The following is a 21,880-nucleotide window of genomic DNA, read 5'->3' as shown; positions in this document are numbered from 1 at the left end:
CCCTAAATCTCTCAAACCTTGGGCTTCAGTTTCACTACTGATGAAAGGAAATTGAATTACAAGTTATCTCAAAATTCTTTTGCAATAGCTCTCTCATTACCACTGTTTGTGGTGATAATATTTATGTTAAAGATATGGTTTCACATCTTCAGCTTCCCCTTACTGCTCCTCATTTTTCAACTGTTTTTAGCAGAATGATCAATTAACTGACATGTTATAACATCTATATAGATTATGTAGTCCAACCTGGAGGCCCAGAGGATTGCCTTGCCACATTCCATTCATTTGGTAATGGAGGCAGGTTTATATCTCAAGACCCCTGACACCTAGTCCATGCTCCATTAGACAGGCTGAGTGTGAGTCACACCTCCTCCCCAACTCACCCACCAGCCTTTGAGCATGGAACCCATCAATTTATTGCTTTATATTTAACACATGTATATTGATATAAATTTTATATATTTATTCATATCTTATAGACACATATTTATTCATATAGTCAGCATATATTTATTAAGTGCCTTTTCTGTACCAGGCAATCTTCTAGGACTTGGAAACTCAATAGTGAAGACAACAGACAAAAATCCCTGCTTTTATCAGTGCTTATATTCTACTGGGGAAAGACAAACCATAAGCAAGATAAATAAAATATGAACTAATTTGATAATAAGTGCCAAAAAAGAAAAATGAAGCAGAAACGTAGATAGGGATTAAAGAATGATGCAATGTTATATAAGATGGCTGGGGAAAGCCTAAATAAGAAAGTGTCATTTGAATAAATATCTGAAGTTGACATGAGAGTGAACCATGGGGGTCCTTAGCAGGAAAAGCATTTCTGGCAGAGGAAAAATGGGCAATGGTCTAGAGATGGAAGAATGCCTGGATGGTCCAAGAAGAACAAGGAGACCAGCATGGCTGTAGCAGGTGGCAGAGTTAAAAAAAAGAGTGAAGGTCCTAGGAGATGAGGTCAGAGAAGCAGTGGGTACCCAGATCTTACTGAGCCATGCAGCCCGTGGTAAGGGTCTTAGGTTTTATTGAGTGAGACCCAAAGCTAGGGAGATCCAAGTAGAAATAACACCATCTCTCCCATGTTTTAAAAGGGGCATTATACATTATCACTATTCCTTGGCTCCAAATATTTGAAAAAGGCTATCATTTAAGAAGGTCCCCATGACAGACATGCTAAAATGTGAAAATGTACGTCTTAGGATTAAAAAAATATTATTGTACTTCCAATGCTTGTTTGAAATACTACTCATTTTATTCATTTATTTTGCTATGAAATTTCACTTCTGACTTTATTTCACTGCAGCCATATTCGCTTTTACTTCCCTAAAAATAGACATCTGGTATTATAGACATCTTTTATTACCTTTGGAGATCTATTTCAGTAGTAAAGTTGGTTTTCATGTTTTGTGTGTGGCAGGAAGATGTGGTTTTTTGTTTTGGGTTTTTTTTTTTTTTAACTTTCTTGTTTTGTTTGTAAACTGTCTCAGTGAGGCCATTTATTACTTTTGAGTATGTATGACTCTTTTGGGGTAATTTTTTGCTAAATCATAGAGAATTTGATGTTAATGGAATGTCTAGTGGTGGACCATGGATGCGGGGGAGTAAGCTAAGATAAAATTACTGACAGGCCAAACTCAAACAGGATGCAGAGAAAGCTCAGGGGCTGGTTTTAAAACCTCATTCCTCTGGATTGTTGGATGGAGTTTTGCCATTTTCACAACCAGATGGAGATGATTAGAAAAGTGTTTTTTTTATATCTAGGATCAAGAGGTACCTACACCAACTGTACCTGCACTGTTTTTCTCCTCTGTTTACTTTTTGCACTCTAAAATTGCTATGCACTGGAATGGGATTACTGGCAAATTTCTTTATTGAAAGTGGCTTCAGGAAACACAGTATCTAAATCATATATTCTATCTTCCTTCCCCTCCTGATGGAGCTTAAAATGGTGTTACTGCCATAAGGGATTTACAACAAAATCTTTCCTTTTTCACTGCACCTCCCCCTCCTAAAAACCCTTGTTAGTGGTAGCCAGGCTGGTTGGCGCTTCTGTTCTGGCCCAGAGCTACTGCATTCCTAAAGAAGTCCTGTCCTATTCTCCAATTCCACTCCCACCTACAGGAAGACAGTTTGTACCTCATCAGGCACTGGGATTGGGACGACTAATGATAGGTTAGACTGATCTCAGACCACACATCTGTCTTTCACAAGCTGTGTGACACTGGATAAGACTACCTTTTGAAGCCCTAGTTTCTTCATCTGCAAAATGAATATAAAAATAACAATACCAATCCCGTAGGGATTTTTATTAAAAACTGCCTGCAATAATGAACACACTGACTGATGTGCACAGCACCCTGACAATCTGTCTACTAAACGTTGTCTTTTACCACTGCCATCACCACCACCATCATCACCACCATCACCATCATCAGCTGGTGAGATGGAAGCTGATTCCCTCTCCTCTTCCAGTATTTGGGTCTCTAGAAAGATGCTATTCCTCTGCCAAGGTCTAGGTCTTCATTTCTAGTGTTCTGTTCTTTCTTTCTTTTTTTAAATTTATTTGTTTGTTTGTTTGCTTATTTTGGCTGCATTGAGTCTTGGTTGCTGTGCGTGGGCTTTCCCTAGTTGTGGCGCGCGGCGGTTACTCTTAGTTGTGGTACGCTGGCTTCTCACTGTGGTGGCTTCTCCTTTTGCGGAGCATGAGCTCTAGGCACGAGGGCTTCAGTAGTTGTGGCATGCGAGCTCAGTAGTTGTGGTTCACAGGCTCTAGAGCATAGGCTCAGTAGTTGCGGCACATGGGCTTAGTTGCTCCGAGGCATGTGGGATCTTCCCGGACCAGGGATGCGTTCCCTGCATTGGCAGGCGGAGTCTTAACCACTGCACCACCCCGGAAGTCCCTCTAGTGTTATTTCTTGATTTATTCTCACCAAAGTAGAAGATGATACATATGGTCTAAATATATATGATCAATTTGTCACTTTTGGGGGTGACTATATATATACTTTTTTTATTTCTTTAATGGTTCCATCATTATTGTAGTTAGAAAAGGAGAAAAGAGACATTAGGTATTTCCTCACACTGAATCATCTTCCCATAATTTTAACTTTAAGAAGCTCTAGTTGATAATAAGCACAAAACACTTAATTCAAATTAAGAATGATCTGGACTATATCTTTTCTACCAATTTATAAAGACGTATTATTAGATTTCCCTTCCCTTAGCTGATTGCACTTTTAGCAAGTTCTTTGGTATAAGGAACTGTGCACTTAGATGGTGCGGTTCAGGCTCTGAACCTAAACACTCAACAAAATTTCACCGAAGTGGGAGAGTGACGTGTTAGGCACCTGGCAGGCCAAAGAAGTTCCTCCAGTGCTTCAGCACCCCTCTAACCACACAGCAGGTTTCAATTACTCTAAAAGTAGGGAACTCAATTCATAGTTTCTACCACAAAACAGCCCAAAAAAAGACTGAGTTTAAAAGGATTAAAGCTTGAGTCACTCATTTCGCAAATACTAGAAATGACTTGGCCCTCTCTGCTGGTGGAAAAACTGAAGAAGCAAGCAATCCTTTTTGCCCGGAAAATGTTGTAATATCAGAATAAGTAATAAAAGATTGTAATATAATGAAAAATAAATATTTAGATTTAACCGCAAGGCTAATGGGTAATCTCTAGCTTCAGTTATATTCAGCTAGAAATGAGCCACACAATTAAATGAAAACCATTAATACTAAGAGCTCAGGCAACCAAAACAATATCCTTCTTCAATAACAAGTAACTACTACGGTACCAGGAACAGTAGCAATAATAATGACCACTTGTACTTCTGCCATGGGCCACTGTATTAAGCTATATACTTCACATACATTATTTCATTTAATCTGCATAATAATGTTGCAAATTTGGTAATATTATCTTCCTTTTACAAGCTGGGAAACTAGAAGAAAGAAAGAAACGAGATCACATAGCTTTTTGTGGCATCATGGAGATTCAAACCAAGTCAAAACACATGCTCTTTCCATAGCTGCTGCCCCAAGCTAGCTTGCCAGTGACTTTCAAAGTTAAAGTGATTCAGCTCTTACCTCAAGGAGTTTGTTATCTTTTAGAATACAAATATGCAAAAATGAAACAAAAACCAAAGGCTATAATACAAAGCAAAATGTGATATATATCATAATGGAAGAAAATAATTGAAAGAGTATATAGAAAAACACAGGATGGAGAATTAATTCCAGATGGGGTAGGCGATATCCAAATCTTAAGTCTGCTAGGCAATGGCTGGGGAAGAAAATACCCGGATGAGTGTATGGCATAAATAAAACCACAGGGATGTCATGCTACAGAGTGTGACAAAAGAATGAATAAGAGAGAGGTCTGGAGGCTGGAGGTGGGCAAGGAGAAACATGGGAAATGCAGCTGGACAGGTTGATTGACGATTGACCACTAGAGGGTGTAAATGGCATTGAGCATGAAATGGATTCTGCAGGAAAAGGTAAGGTACCGAAAGTTTTTGACCAGGGCTGAGGTATACTTCAGATAGATACAGGGATGCTTAAAAGAGAAAGGAAGGAGGGGGCAGGAAAGGCAACCAATTAACCTGCACTGGACTATGGAAACAGCAATAAAAATGATGATCTGGTTCATTCCCACTCACTCATCCTGCAGCACTCACTCTGCATCCATCCAGCCTGTGTAAGGAACTAAGATGAAGGGTGAAAAAACAGACCTTGTCCTCAAGTACTCATGCCTAAGGGGAGAAATTAAAAAAAAAAAAAAACTGGATAAAGAAAATGTAAAATGCAGTTAATGTAAAGCAAATAGGGTATATGGCTCTAGAAGCATGTTTACTTTAAAGTTTCTAAAAATTGCAGGTGGTTTGTCAAGGTTGGTACCTAGAGTATGAGCAGGGGAATAGCAGAAGAGGAAAGAGAGGCAGGCAGTTGCCAGGTACTAAAGGGATTTCCCTGGGAGGGTGTCTGGATTTTTAATTAAAAAAAAAAAACCAAGTGGAACCACTGAAGGAGTTTAGGGGAGAGAACCAGGAAGGCAGCAGTAACAATCAGATTCCTGATACAGGAGATATTGAGAGGAGGAGACCCTGAGAGACAGAATCAGTAAGGGCTGGCAATTGACTAAGCATGGGCACTGGAAGAAAAGATAAGATTATCTGATATTTTTAACTGGATAACATTCACTAGAAGAACAGGTGGGGTAGGGTGAGGTAGGAAATGAAGGCCTGAAGGCAACAGTAATAGTCTTGCAGAGTGAGGTATATATCAAACAACTTTTGGAGGTCAATCTTGTGACATGTTTCACTAAAAATTCTTACTATCATTCTTACTAAGTGGAAATAAAAAGTAAAAGTACTCATCCCTGAGAGGGGGCAGGGTCACAAAGAAAAAAAAAAAATAAAGGAAATAACAATGAAAAAAAAAATGATCATGCTAAAAACAGTCCACCATTAACATGAACATATTAAATGTTAAAGTAATATTTAATTACTATACTTCGTTATTTCTCATCCATAAAAAGTACAGTCTAAGAGGTGGGTGCCAAATCAAAGAATAAAAGATGCACGAAGTTCATGTCATATCCCATCAACTTGGAGGTCTCCTAGATTCAGCTCAAGGGTGCCCCTTCCTTTACGTGTGAGACTGGGCTTGTTTTGTTTCTTTGATTCAGTTCAAGGTTATCTAGAGAATGGCCTGGTGGCTAAAGGGCCAAGAACAGATATACTAGTTCCATCCACGTCAGTTATGGCTCTGAACCCTGATTATATCATGTTATGAATGTCTGCCACAGGTCATATGGGAAAGTGGGTAAAGCAATTTGGATGACTCCACACAGATCATTCATTATTGCTAGGAAATAAAACCTACATTCTAATGGAATAGCCCTGTGGACCATTCCTACAATTACAGACCATTACACTATTTTTAATAGTTACTTAATTTTTGAAACACGTGTCTACTAAGGCAACAACAGGTGCACTGAATCCCTCAACCCCATTTAATCACCTTGGAGGTTTTCCTCCTTATTCCCTCAAAGCTGACTTTACAAAGTGAAACCAATCCAGAAACCCTATAGCATTTTAATAATTTTTAGTAAAATAGGCCTTTTATAGATTTAAATTTTGTGTTACTTTTATACATTTAAATTTGTAAGAACATATTTTCCCATAAGTACAACCATCAGAAATAGATCTATTTTTATAGAAAAGTTATATAAATCCATGCAAATATAATTTGCATATCTTTCTTTAACAAATGATTAATTAAAACAAACTTTTTTTTCACAGAAAATCAGTATTTTATTTAAGCTAATAAAAAAGATATAAGTTTGATAGAACATTTTAGAATCCAATAATGAAGATAACTTTTTTCCTTTGTGACAAAATGTGGTCCTGGAAATCATACCAGGAATATCTATTTATAAATAAAATACAGATGTGAACTGTATAATCACAGAGTTCAGTTAGTGAATAAAATAGAGTATGAACAAAATATGAAAAACATTTTAAAATGTTGTTTAAAAAAACATACTCCACAAATATAAATCTCCAAAAATCGTTTATAATAAAGTTGGGAGACCAATTCTATAGAATGGGATTACCTGTATACTCAACTATGTAAGAGGTAAATACAATGTATCCAGAGTGTGTATTTGATCTAATACCAAACATTTGAAAACAATTGGGCTTTTCTTCTTAGAGATTAAAGTGTGCTTAAAAATGATTAGGTAGGCCTTTTGCTCTTAAGATTTAAGGGTGATCTTTTGATGCTTTTTCTCTCAATATATTTCCAATACAGAGGCAAGAACTTCTACATTTACCAATAGAAACAAGAATTATTCTACTGGATTTGCTTGGCTAAACTATTCCTCCTAGAAATGGACTTTGAGAGCTTAATTGGACTTTCTGGCAGGGAAGTGCAGGTGTCTAGGAATTACTTTAGAATAGCTTTAGATGTGGCAAGGACTATGAAAAGAGAGCAATCAACTTTTGGAGGGATGGCACAGAACACGGGTAACCAGCTGGCCAGTCAATCGCCTTTGTCATTAAGGAGATGACAAACAGCCCTGATCTCCTTCACATTCTTGCTGGAAAGCCTTTTGATCATCCTTGTTTTCTTTGTCTCTAACACTATCAAGAATGGTTTGAGAGTAAGAAAAAGAGGGATTTACAAGAGGTGTCTTGAAGCTATGGTGAGGGGTAGAGTTAGGAAAAGGAGCTGTGTTTGTGCATGTATGTTGCACATTCTTAATATCTATCTGCCTGCTCACTTAATGCTGAGTCCCTACCATGATTAGGTCCTAAGCTGCATGTCACACATGGCATCTCATTTAACTTTCTCTGTAACTTTTAGAGGTAGCTTTCTTCCCCCCAGTCTAGCTGGTCCAAGTCTTACAAAGTAGACTTTGCACATGATGAATGTGGGTCCTGTAACAGTGCACTCTCAACATCCTTCTGCCAGTTCTCAATTATGTTTTTCTTCTCCTGAATTAATTGGCAAACTCAATTTAAGCTGATTTAAAAAGAAATATTTCCTGCCCCCATCTTAATTTTATTTATTTGTGCTCCTTAAACCTCTATTCTCCTCCAAAATACAGTTTCTTATTATTTTCAATAAGATGGAAGAACAAATAAGTTGAGTATAAAAGTAAACATTCATTCAACAAATCTTCTTTAAGTGCTTACTATGTCCCAGGCATTGGCCCAGGCACATGACCAAGGGCACAGCGGTGCATACAAGAGGGAAGGAAGGTCCCTGTTGCTGGAAGCTTACAACCTAGTAGCAGTTTCAGATCCACACTGCACTGGGCATTTCCTCTATGTCACCTTACCAACTGCCTTAGAATCTATCAACGAGCTTATTCTTTTTTCTTAAAAAAAAAAAAAGGAAGTACCTCCCAAACTAAATTTTAAGAAATCCAGAACATCTAGATTCAAAAATTTCCCTTAAAAAGGAAATGTATCTTTATAGCTAATAAATATCCTTATTTCATCTTTCTTAGTTGCCTTAGGGTATAAATAATTTGCATTTGGCTCCTCCTCTCCTTTTTCCCTGAATTTTAAAAATTTCATAATCACACACTTATAGATCAGTGATCTAGAGCCTGGGCTCTGAAGTCCACGGGTGGGAATCCTGACTATGTGACCTTCGCTAAGTTCAGTTCCATGACGGGTTGCTGTTTCCTCATCTGTAAAATGAGAAGAAAGAAAGTACCTACCTCATAGGATTGTTCTGAATAAGGTGTTAGCAAAGCACCTGGGACTTAAGTATTTAATACACGTTAGGGTTAGAGTGGCACTCCAAAGTGATTATGAAAGGACTATTGTTAGGGTCTCAGAAATGTCCTGACTGAATCTGCCAGCTCACTCACTTCCACTATGTTAGGGAATCCTTACTGAGGACATGCATATAAAAGGAACATCCATAGGGGAAACAAAGAGATATTAATTGCTCAGAAAGCTCCCCAAATGCCCCAATATGCCTGAGAGTGTTGCTGGCTGGAATGGACAATATAGCCAGGCCAAAAAGTCTTTCTCAGGCCATTCCAAATCAGATGGGTGAGGCCAAAAAGTCCAGAAATTACCTCCATTTTGAGGAAATAGGTTACCACATCACATCAATAAGTTATTCCACTCTAATACAAGAAATATTAGTATCTTGCTAATTATGGAATGATACAATCCTAAGATAAACAATGCAGATGGACCTTCCCTCACTGACTCTGAAAGTTCCTTAAAATATACTTCCTAGTAACTAAAAAATCCTGTCCAGCAACTTAAGAAGACCCCCTATATTTCCAAACATTCTCTTAGGCCTTTAGTTTTTCTTACTTACCAGAGATTAGTTTTTAGAAAATATATTAGTTCATTCAAGAACTATCTGTTGAGCACCTACTATGTGCCAAGAGTATGATGCTAGGCACAGTGCCCCAGTGCGAAATATCTTCCTTCTTTTCTCACTCAATTTTTGGCATACTGATGTCACAGAGGTAAATCTTTACTTAAATCAGAAAGTCCTCCCAATTCTGATATAGTTTCATGATGAGACCAGTACAGAATGCCTTAATGTGTGTTTCTTAAATTGCGATTGCTATATCCACATCAATACTCAGTGATAACCTAGACGATTGCCAATGTCGTGAATAAACATGGCATAATCTTGCCATAGATATTTTATGGAGATCAGAGAAAAATACTTTTAAATTAACATAAACATGGGTGGTGGGATGAATTGGGAGAAAAAAATTAACATAAACATTAATATATTATGGAGTAGTGATATTCATATGAAACTTTAAAACAGGAGACCTTAAAGAAATTTTGAGCTTGCATTGGCCATGGATGGGTCTTTTATTAGACTTCTGGGGTATACATTCCAATTTTCCTATACCAAAGAAAGTAAACTCTTCATAAAAATGTTTGAACTGTACACTGCATTACAATGTGTTAGAAGTAAAGGTGCTTGACTGCTGAGCTACATATTTAATAAAGAATTAATACACTTTGGCACGATAATTCTGAGTTAATTGCCATGATTACCAAGTTCTATCAAGGTATCATTTATAAAAATTACAGATTGAGGAAGCACCTTCCCCACAGTCTATTTCTCCAGGAACAGCTGCCAGGATGATAGAAGTCAAACTTTTTCCAACCACTTTGATCTATCACTGCTAAACAGCAGTCTTGGGAAAATTTCACTTACCTCTCTAAGAAAGAACCACCGTCTCTGACTACTGAATCATCCACCCTTCATCACTTATCCCTGATATTATAACCTAGAACTAGTGGCAAGTGAGCATCCCCTTTCGTCACTCTGTGACTGTCTCTATTTACAAGTACAGCAGTAAGTTCATCTGGGCAACACAATTAAAATTTAGAGTCGCTCCAATATCATGACTGAGCTCCTAACATGGAAACAACTTACAAGGGTCTGCTCCTATTGCATTATTAGAAGTTATTTTCCTAATGAATAATGGCAACCTGACACAAATTAGTCTAGCATGTAGAAATTTATAAGGATAGCATGACCTTGATACAAAAACTGACATTTCCGGTACAAGCAATGGTAATTACAAATCATCCCCCACTCCTACTTTATTCAGGTGTAATTGACCGGAAAAAAAATTGTGTATGCTTGAAACATACAATATACAATGATGACAAATTATTCTTATTCAGAAATACAAACACAAAAGTCCTAAAAGTTGAGCTAGCCAAATCCAGCAAGGGCCAAGTTTATTTATGTCAGGGATTTAAGGATAGTTATAAATCTCTTGGTGTAAATCACTACATTAAGTGAATAACGAGAAAAGAATCATACACTTATATGAGTTGGTACAGGAAACCACTCAAGAAATTTCAACACCCACTTATGAATCAACTTCTCATCACACAGGAGTAAATAAAAACTGTCTTAACCTGATTAAAAATATGTATTTTAAAAAGTTTAGCAAACATCATTACTAATGAAAAAATTCCTGAAAGCATTTACTTTAGCATCAGGGATAATACAAGGATGTCTCATCACTAATAACTTTACAATGCATTTTTTTAGCCAGCGCAATAAGAAATGAAAAAATAAACACAAGGTATAAAGATTGAATAAACAAGACAAAACCATCACTATGTACCCATAAGGTTTTCTACATGGAAAATTCCAAAGAGCGTATAAAGAAATTAGTAAAACTAAAAATAATTTAGACGATTGCTGGATATAAGATAAATATGCAAAAGTGAATTATATTTCTATACTCTGGCCCCAAAAAAGAAAATAAAAAAATTTAAATATATAATTTATGATAAACACAAACAAAAAATAAGGTACTTGGGGATAAACTTATGAAAGGATGTAGAAGACCTTTTTGGAGAAAACATTTTAAAACTTTATTGAGAGATATCAAAGAAGACAAATAAATGGTGAGGTTTCTAAAAATTAATCCATTTTAAATCTTCAAGCTAGTTCTCTTTCTTTTAATCTCAGTTTAAGTACAGTTCCTCAGATAGTTCTTTTCAGAACAGCATTTTTGTACAAAGTAGGTTCTTTTTCATTACTCTCTCCATCTCAGTTCACTGTTCATCTCCTTAACATTCATTAGAACAATTATTTTATGTATGTTTATGTACTTTCCTGTTAGAAGATAAGTTCTAACATGGGCCATGTATCTATCTTTTCACCATTATAAACTCAGTACTTACTATGTAGAAATGTGATAAATATTTGCAGAATAAATGAATGATTTCAGAAAGGTGAAATATTAGTAATGAATCTAGGCTTGCTTCACTATTGCCTTTCCATGGATTGTTTTATTACACTTTAAAATGCCACAGAAACTTACAAGCTGCCTGAACCTAAACCTAAAGGTATATATCACCAAAAATTTTCGGCAAAACAATACAATTTGAGAATAATAGCTTTTCTTACTTAAAAATATCTTCATTGTTTGCTTTTTGAAATGACTTCTCTATTATTGCCTTTTACGGAAAAAGTTAACCATTCAATCTATTTATTCAAATGCTAAAAATTTCTCTTCATAATCAGAAAAGCTGAGAAATTATCGTTTTAAAAGTTCTTGAAAATAATATACCTAAATAAAAAGATTTAGATTGCCACTCCATCAGAAGACAATAGAAAATTCAAAACTTCAATTCTAATCTGACAGCTACCTCTTCTTATCAGTATTAATTAAATTGCAGGGGAAAGAGAAGAGGGCTCATAACAATAAAATTACATTATTTTCTGATTTTTGAGAGAGGTAAGATGTATCTGAAAAATTAGATGTTTGACGATACAATGCTGCTCAGGCATACATGTGATTACTACACGTGAGTACCTTTCTTATACACTTTACAATACACAATTTCTTAAAAAGTAGAAACCTCTCTTCCTGAAATTCACTGCCAATTTTGTTATCCAAATGTAACCTGTGCAGTAAAACACAATGCATTTTCTGAAAATGACAAATTAAGTCATAAAACACCCACAAATATAGTTGACGCATCACCTTTCAAGTCAGTACCTCCAACACCATTAACATCCTTCAAATAAGGAATAATCACAGTTTCCTGTGACACTGGAGGCAACAGAAAGCCAATTATTTAAACAGCCCCATTTTAGGAAGCATAGCGATCTCCTTTGCACCCTCTGCACAACAGAGGCACAGTAAAAATATATGGGACAGAAGAGTATTAATTTTCTCAGGTGCTTTCATAAGTCCTATTAATATAAACCTTTTAAAAAGAAATGATGTGGCTCCTTAAAACAATTTTTTAATCAAGTTCTTTTAATTGTTTAGATATAGTTTCTTATATTTGTTTCTGAAGAATATAATGTAAGCCTAGAAAAGTGATATGCTACACTATCATTAGGTTTCAATAAAGTTAAAAATTATTTCAAAGCCAAATCTAAACATTTATTTTACAGACCTTCACAGGCCGTACAATTTTCTGCCATTAAATATTTTTATTCACTATTTAACCAAACAATACTTCACGTATTATCTTATTTAATTCTCACTATACACCTACAATGTAAATATTATTTTCCCCATTTTATTAACAAGAAAAAGGAATGTTTATTGAGACTTCAGTTACTTTTTTGGTAACTTCTTCCCAGAATCCAGGTCCTCTAATTTTTCATCCAACCCTACCACATTATAAAATTCCAGATCAGTCCCTCCCATCAGGAAGCACACAGGAGGCTCCTAGATAGCTTCCTCCACAAGAGGGCAGACAGCAGTATCAAGCAGTATCAACAGTATTTCGTCTTGTGGAACTGAAAACCACAGCCACAGCAAGATAGAGAAAATGAAAAAGCAGAGGACTTTGTACCAGATGAAGGGACAGGATAGGCACCCTTACAGAAAAAGAATTCAGAATAATGATGGTGAAGATGATCCAGGACTTTGAAAAAAGACTGGATGCAAAGATCGAAAACTTTACCAAAGACCTAGAAGAATTAAAGAGCAAACAAACAGAGATATGCAACACAATAACGGAAATGAAAAATACACTAGATGGAACCAATAGCAGATTAACTGAGGCAGAAAGGCGAATAAGTGACCTGGAAGACAGAATGGTGATAATCACTGATGTGGAAAAGAATAAAGGAAAAAGAATGAAAAGAACTGAAGACAGCCTAAGAGACCTCTGGGACAATGTTAAACGCACCAACATTCGCATTATAGGGGTCCCAGAAGGAGATGAGAGAGAGAAAGGACCTGAGAAAATATTGGAAGAGATTATAGTTGAAAACTTCCCTAACATGGGAAAGGAAATAGCTACCCAAGTCCAGGAAGCGCAGAGAGTCCCAGGCAGGATAAACCCAAGGAGAAACACGCCAAGACATATAGTAGTCAAACTGACAAAAATTAAAGGCAGAGAAATGTTATTAAAAACAATAAGGGAAAAACGACAAATAACATACAAGGGAACTCCCATAAGGGTAACAGATGACTTCTCAGCAGAAACTCTGCAAGCCAGAAGGGAGTGGCATGATATATTTCAAGTGATGAAAGGGAAGAACCTACAACCAAGAATACTCTACCCAGCAAGGATCTCATTCAGATTCGATGGAGAAATCAAAAGCTTTACAGACAAGCAACAGCTAAGAGAATTCAGCACCACCAAACCAGCCCTACAACAAATGCTAAAGGAACTTCTCCAAGCGGGAAACATAAGAGAAGAAAAGGACCTACAAAAACAAAAACAAAACAATTAAGAAAATGGTAATAGGAACATACATATCGATAATTACCTTGAACGTAAATGGACTAAATGCTCCAACCAGAAGACACAGACTGGCTGAATGGATACAAAAACAAGACCCATGTATATGCTGTCTCCAAGAGACCCACTTCAGACCTAGGGACACATACAGATGGAAAGTGAGGGGATGGAAAAAGATATTCCATGCAAATGAAAATCAAAAGAAAGCTGGAGTAGTGATACCATATCAGATAAAATAGACTTTAAAATAAAAAATGTTACAAGAGACAAGAAAGGACATTACATAAAGATCAAGGGATCCATCCAAGAAGAGGAGATAACAATTATAAATATATATGCACCCAATATAGGAGCACCTCAATACATAAGGCAAATGCTAACAACTATGAAAGAAGAAACGCAAGGCAGAAATAGAGACACAGGTGTAGAGAACAAACACATGGACATCAAGTGGGGAAAGCAGGGAGGGTTGGGGGGAATTAATCGGGAGATTGGGATACCAAATTGTACAGTCTAAATATATGCTGTTTATTGTCTGTTAACTGTATCTCAATAAACGTTCTTAAAAAAAAAAAAAAATTCCACAATGAGGTCCATGAACTTCAGGACATATTTAAGATCGCTCACGGGCTGCTCAAAGGAACTGTCATTTATATTTAATTATTTTTAATTGACATAAAACCTTATATTAGTTTCAAGTGTACAACAAAATTATTTGATATATGTATATATTGAGAAATGATCACAACAACGTGTCTAGTTTACATCCATCACCACATATAGTTAAAAAATTTTTTTCCTTGTGACGAGAACTATTGAGCTTTTAAGATTTGCTCTCTTAGCAACTCTCAAATACACAATACAGTATTATTAACTATAGTCACCACCCTATACATTACATTCCCATCACTTATTTTATAAGCGGAAGTTTGTACCTTATGACCACCTTATATTTAACTTTCATGTAATGTTTTCAACTTACGTGCATAGTTTATAATACAGATAAAACGTATGAGTACAGTAGTGCAAGTAGATAATTTGTAAATTTAAAATGTACACATATTGGGAGGTGTGCTCAAAAATATTTAGGTGATAGAGTACACTATTAAAAAGTCTAGTGACTGAAATGTTATCTTTGCTGAAGTACTGTGTACATAAGACTTTTAATCAAGTGATTTCTCTTGACGTTTTTTCAGACGTTCATCTCTTTTCCACCTGCATCCCTACCAAAGCTAGAACCTTCATTAGATATGATCTTTCCTCTCTGGCTCAATCAACCAAACTGGCATACATAAAAAATACAGCTCTTAAAATTGCAATGTATTCTAAAACAGAGCTAGCTAACAGAACTTTCTGGAATGAGAGAAATGTTCAATTCTGGAGTGCCCAAAATAGAAGCAATAGCCATATTTGACTTTGAAATGTAGCTAATACAACTGAGGAACTGAAGTTTTCATTGTATTTAATTTAAATTAATGCAAATTTAAATGTAAATAGCCACATGTGGTTAGTGGGTACAATACTGCATAGCAAAGTCCTAGAGAGCTGTGGATCAATATAACTGGAATAGCATATAAATTTTAGGTGTCCCCTCCTCAAAAAGTATCCTTTAGTAAACCTACTTTTACATGGCTTCCCAGAAATCCTCTAATATTATTCAATATTTTCTCAATTACTTCATTCTAAAAACATGATGGTATTTTAGAAGAAATATTAGCTCAAAACAAATTCGATTTTTGGTACTTTTGGATATATATAGTATTCTACTAATAGAATTAGTTTAGTTCTGTTTTGTTTTTTAAAGGGAGACAATACAGTAATTATTTTTAGGAAATAACATCATAATTCAAGTGTTTATTATCATTACAAATAAGTTATTTTAAAGTTTACTTTTAAAAGCACTGCAAACAGACAAACAAGAAGGGCAACGAGTGGGCAGTAGACAAGCTCTACCACATATAAAACTTATCCTAAAACTTCCATTACTGAAACAGTATGGGTTCAAGGCAAGTCAAGGGAACATATAGGAAGCCTTGAAACAGTGGCATGTGACAACAAAAACTGAGTATATTTCAAAGGTAGCATCACAAAGTATTGGGGAAAACATGATCACTCAATAAATAGTTTTGGTACAACAGGACAGTCACCTGAAAAAATATATAGTTGAATTCACACCTCACATTTATAACCAGAATTAATTCCAAATGGCTCCAAGATACAAATGTAAAAAAGAAAACCCCAAAAGTTAATAAAAGTGATACAATTCTTTTGTCATCCTAACTTGTACTTAAAAGTAAAATCCTTTAGAAAAAGATAGATAAATCTGACTTTATAAAAACTAAACATTTCTGTACAGCAAAAATCACTAAGAAGAAAATTAAAATACAATACAAATGACAAAAAGGACTAATTTCTCTAACAAGAATTTCTTAAAAATCAGGAAAAGATCAAGAATTAATAGATAAAATCTAATGAGCAAAAAACAGACAATTACAAAAAAAGAAATACAAATTTTACTTAAACATAAAAAAATGCTTAACCTTGTTCATCATAAGAGAAATACAAATTAAAGCTATAAGGGGATACTATTTTTCACTTATCAGATAGCAATGATTCTACAGTTTGATAACACCAACAAGACTGGGGTGAAGAGTACAGGAGTAAACAGGCAGTCAAATGTAATTTGGTGATAATAATAATAACATCAACAATAACAACAACAGCTAATTCTTTTAGCCCTTTCTTTGTACCAGGCACTCTTCCAAGCACTTACATATGTTACCTGTTTAACCCTATGAGCTAGGTACTGTTATTTCTTCCGTTCTACAAACTATGAAACAAAGTTGATGAGAAGTTAGCTAACTTGTCCAAGAGCCCACAATTAATAATGGGCTATCAAAACTGAATAGTCTTTGGTTCAGCAATTTCACTTTAGGCATTTATTCTACAGATCTACTGCTACATTCACAAAATAAAACACGTACAGGGTTATTCACTGAAGCATTTTTTATAGTAGCAAAAGATTAGAAATAAATGTTCACCAGTAGGAGTCAGATTAAATAAATTCTGGTACATTCAGACATCAGAAGACCATATAGCTGTAAAAGACCAATAACTGGAATGTTCTCCAAGATATTTTATTATATTAATAAAGCAAAGAATAGAAACCTTTATACCATATTACTACATTCATAAAAAAAGTAAAATCAGAATGTATGTTTGTATTTGTTGTACATCCGTAAAGAAACCTGGAAGGCTACAAAAGTAACTAACAGTAGGTACTTGTAAAGTGGGTGGTGGGAATTGGGAAGATAGGATATGGGGATGGGAAGGAGACTTTTCATTAAATGTACTTTAAAATTTATGAATTTTGAGCCATGTGAATATATTACATATTCAAATAAATTGTTTTGGTGGTGTTTTTTTTTTTTTTAAGCAACATGCTAACTGCTTACATTAGAGATCAAAAAATACATTTTGGGGATGAATGAAATGTTTACACTCCTAATGTTCTATAAATGAACACTGGTGGTTGGAGATAACATTTGTAGGGACATATCACACAGGGACTCAAAATTTGGCACAGACGCAGAGACTCTGAGCTCCTTTTTCCTGGTTGTTGAACTGTATGAATATATAACCTCTTCTGATGAAAAGTGAGTGTTAGATGACTCAAAAGAAGTGCTGAAGATGCATGTGGGAGTGTAAAAGGTGATGTTTCCACATTAACATATTATTTAATGTGTATATTAAAGAACCACACGTTCATATGTGTGTGTGATCTTAAATGTGCATGAGTAAGTTAATCTAAACATCATAACTAAAAACTTGACACTGGACGAAAACTTTGGTTTTTTGATGTGGAATCTTCTTTGGGAAACTTGTGCAGGGTGTCCTTACATTTGCGTTTCTACATGTGACAGTGATGACCACTTCTAACATATGTACCTGCACCTTCTGTACCTTCATGAATGGAGTATGGAGAATGTGTCCAGCACTTTCCTGGTATAAGGGTCTGTGATAGATCTTTTAATGCTTTAAAGATTTGTTCTGAGTGTATTTCTTTGTCCTTTCCCTTACTCATTTTAGATTAAAAGCTTCTATATCAGAGGCTGTCAGCAGCAACAGAACCTGCCTTCTGGGATGGAGAGAACCTCTGCAAGTTTGTAGTTTATTTTGAAAATGCACCTGGTGATCCAAAGCTCTTACCCTCCTCCCCAGGCACACTGCTATTGAGAACCACTGATATACACTGTGCTTCCTTAACTCATTTCACATTCTCTTTTTTACTAAAAGATAAGCAAGACAGGTCAATTTACTCTAAAATTCATACTATTAAAACTGCCAGTTCACTATCACAGAATATTTCAAATCACCAATAATGTTCTGGGCAGGAATGGCAAAAAGAATTTATCATGCATGCCAACGCTAACTGATTGGTATCAGTCATCCGAAGTGTGTTCATAAGTATTTTCAGATGTTACCCCAGAATACAGTTTTTAAGTTCCTGGAACAATTTATGGAGCCCTACTTCGACAACTTCTACATGTGCAATAATAAGCCAGTAACTTTTATTTCTCTGTATCTCAGTTTTCACATCTGTAAAATGAGGAAAATTACAGTATCTACCTCACTGCACTGTGTGAGACTTAAATGAGAGAACACACACAGAGCATTTAGAACTCCGCCTGGCACATGCTAAGTGCGTAAAGAATGGTAGCTCTTATTATCACCATCATCATCAATTAGTTTTAGCATAACACTACTGATCTGGTTAAAATAAAATTCTATACAGTAACTCCCTGAAGGAAAGCTAAAAGAATTTCAGCTTTCCGAGATCACAGCTCTACATGTTCCAAAGGGTTTCCAAATTGCAATTTGCAATTTACCGTGAATTCTAAATATACACATTTGTGGAAGGGATTGAAAAAAAGCACAAAAACTCTTAAAATTGTCTTTTTTTTTTTTTTTTTTTGGATCTTAGTAGACTATAATTGTTATCTGCCTTCAAAGTCTCATGCACCTCTAGACTTCAAACCCATTTATCAGGGAAAAAAAAAAAGTAAAAGAGACCAGGGAGTATAGTGCCAGCTTATAGTTCTGATTCTACTATTTAACTGTATAACTGTGGACAAATCACTTAACCTTTCTTATCAAGATCTCCACTACTTCCACCTTAGTTTATGCCGCCATCATCTCCTTTCTACTGTACTGGACTCAACAGTCTTTTCGTTTCCCTTGCAGGAAACAGAGTGAGCACTTGAAATCAATTGTCAGTTCCTCCTTTTCCCTTTCTCTTCCTGAACAATTCAGTCCTAAAGCTTATTTGGTAATGCAGTGCAAAGCTGGTGTCCATTCTGCTGGAGAAAGGAAGGCAAAGTCATGGTGGTCCAGAGCAGGATGTGAAGACATTAGCAAGATGATGAGGTCTTCCCTGCAGAGTGGTCTAGAATGGGCAGTAACATCGCAAGCAAGGGTGCATATTGTGTGTGGGCAGCATGAGGGAGGCAAGGCTAGAATGGAAAACAGACTTCCAGAGTGGTAAAGAGGATGCTCCTGCATGGGTGTGGTCCAGTGCAGGGTGTGGAAACTTGAGTGGGATGAGGAGTACCTCCACTTAGGAAAGAAGATGACATGGGCTATGCAAGCTTGGTTACAAACAGGGACTCAATCAAATACACAGAAATGTAAAGAATAACGGGAGCCCGTTTCTCATTGTCAGACAGGGAACCACAAATATTGCAAGAAAGAAAACTAGAATGAACCCTCATGATATTGGATTTAAGCTGGAGGTGTTGGTATGAAATTGTTGCTTTTTACATAAACAGACAAATCAATTACGTACATAAAAATGGGTGATTTTACATAGACGTATTTACTATCTATGTCCACTCAGATCTTTGAATAATGATACCTAAGTAGCAATGAACATATCCAATGCTAAGATATATATTCTAAACATAACTTTTCCACTAAAACTAACCAGGGCTTGTTAGAAAAATGGCTGATTCCAGGGCTGGGGCAAGAAAAGTAGAAGAGCCTAGAATGTCTTGTTGCACCAGAAAGAAGCAAAGAATGACGGGAACACGTCAAACGGGGAAAAAAACAAACAGCTTGAAGATTGTCCCACTAGCCAAGCTGGAGGCAATTTATATATCAAAATACATAGTGATAGTAATGGACTAAAATGCACTGACTAAAGTAGAAAACCACACACACAATTTAAAGTTTAAAGCAAGGTAAGGAATGATATAATTATACAGTCTCAAAGTATCTCCCCACAATATGTTTATTAATTACAAAGGGAAAGGAGTGATTTTACAGTGGAGAAGCTGGGCAGACATCACCTTAATCGAGTGAGATCAAAGAGTATATCACTAATGGGAGAAATAAAAATCATGTGCTACCTAACAGGTAGATCCCTTGAGTAATATTCCTGTCAAAGACTGACAATTTAAATCTAATCAGAAGGAAGTATCAAAGAGTTAATATTGGAGGTATTCTACGCAATAACTGGCCTGCAATCTTCAGTGTAATGGTCATAAAAGTCAAGGAAAGATGAAAAACTGATCTAGACTGAAGGAGACATCTACCTAACTGCTGTCAAGAACATTACAGAACACTGGAAAAATCATTCAAGGGTCTGAGTGTTAAATAATAGTATTGTTTCAGTGCTAACTGATTGATATTGATAGTTGTATTATGGGCAAAAGCCTTCAAGGGTCTGAGTGTTAGATAATAGTATTGTTTCAGTGATAACTGATTTGATTTTGATAGTTGTAGTATGGTTATGTGGGAGAATGTCCTTGTTTGTAGAAAACATACACCTTTAAGGGACCATGAGCATAAGATTTGCAGTTTACTTTCCAATGGTTCAAAGGAAAAAAAGAAAAAAAGATTTTTGAGCTGTACTTGCAACTTTTTTATAGCTTTGTGACTTCAAGATTAAAACAAAAAAATTTTAAGTCTATTTAATACACCAAATCATAATTCTTCCCTGCTCAAACTCTTCCGTGGCTCTCCACAGCAACTAGGATGGAACAAATGGCCCACATGTTCTCATCCTGCTTGCTCAGTCCTCACGCCCCAGCTGCTACCCCTTCGTTCCCTCTACTCTAGCTACACCAGATTTAACTGAGCTCCTGGAACATGAGAAGCTAATTCCCACTTCAGAGCTTTGCACAGATTCCTCTTAGAACACTTGGGCCAGATCTTGGAATGACGGCTTCTTGTCAGCACTCAGCTCTCCTCTCAACGCCACCTCTTCCGAAAGGCCTTCTCTTCCCCTCCTGGTGTTCTCCATCACATTACCCGGCTTTATTTTCTTCATAGCACTAACCACTATCCAAAATTTCCATAGTCCTTTACCGTTTTTTCCTTTATTTTCAGTATCCCTCCCCCCACTAGACCGTAATTTCCTTGGGGATGGGGCTTCGTCAGTCTCGGTCACTGCAGTTTCCCCACCACAAAGTGCTTAGACAGGGCGGGAACTCATAACTCTCAGCCAACTGACAATCGAGGCCTCAATTTTCTCATCCACCACAGTGGGAGTAAAGTATGCCTACCCACCGTATAGTATTATTCATTGGATAGTAAATGTAAATTATTAACACAGCGCCTGGCATAAAATACGTACTACACAGATGCTAACTATACTTTAGAAAGGAAAGCACTTATTCTGGGCCTAGAACCTCTTTGAAAGTTGAATGGAGCTTTGATTGGGGCATTTCCCCCTAAGTTTGCTCCCCTATTGACTAAGATTTAGTAGAGAGAAAAAGTTTACTCCCCAAGACCTAGAACTATAATAAATCAAAATGCAGTAAGTTTAGTGATATGGCACTGTGCTAGAAGAAAAACTACTGGTTCTGTTCTTTGTAGACATACAATTTTTTATTTTTAAAAGGACTATTTAAAAACAATTCATACTTTAGTTTTATGATACCATTACGTATTTTCTGCTATATTAGTCTTTTATACTTTCTTCTTCTAACTTACCAAAATTTTTACTGACACAAGCTCTAGATTTATAAATATTAATTCATCTTCAAAAAAATTTCTTCAAACTAAGCACTATTTCTGCATGTTCGTGGATAAAGAATACTAAATGTCTGATTAAGGTCACACGTTAAGTAAAA

The 21,880-nt window shown here is 36.0% G+C and overlaps 1 protein-coding gene across 5 annotated transcripts in view; it reads right to left on the bottom strand.

Annotated features, from left to right (window-relative positions):
* The window catches only part of SNX7 (sorting nexin 7), a 99,900-nt gene that overhangs the window by 22,462 nt on the left and 55,558 nt on the right, over window positions 1–21,880 (bottom strand). The gene's annotated exons all lie outside the window — the stretch shown is intronic.

The sequence above is a fragment of the Hippopotamus amphibius genome, chromosome 1, assembly GCF_030028045.1.
Source record: "Hippopotamus amphibius kiboko isolate mHipAmp2 chromosome 1, mHipAmp2.hap2, whole genome shotgun sequence".
In the NCBI taxonomy this organism is placed as follows: Eukaryota; Metazoa; Chordata; class Mammalia; order Artiodactyla; family Hippopotamidae; genus Hippopotamus; species Hippopotamus amphibius.
This window is presented reverse-complemented; position numbering and strand designations above follow the sequence as displayed.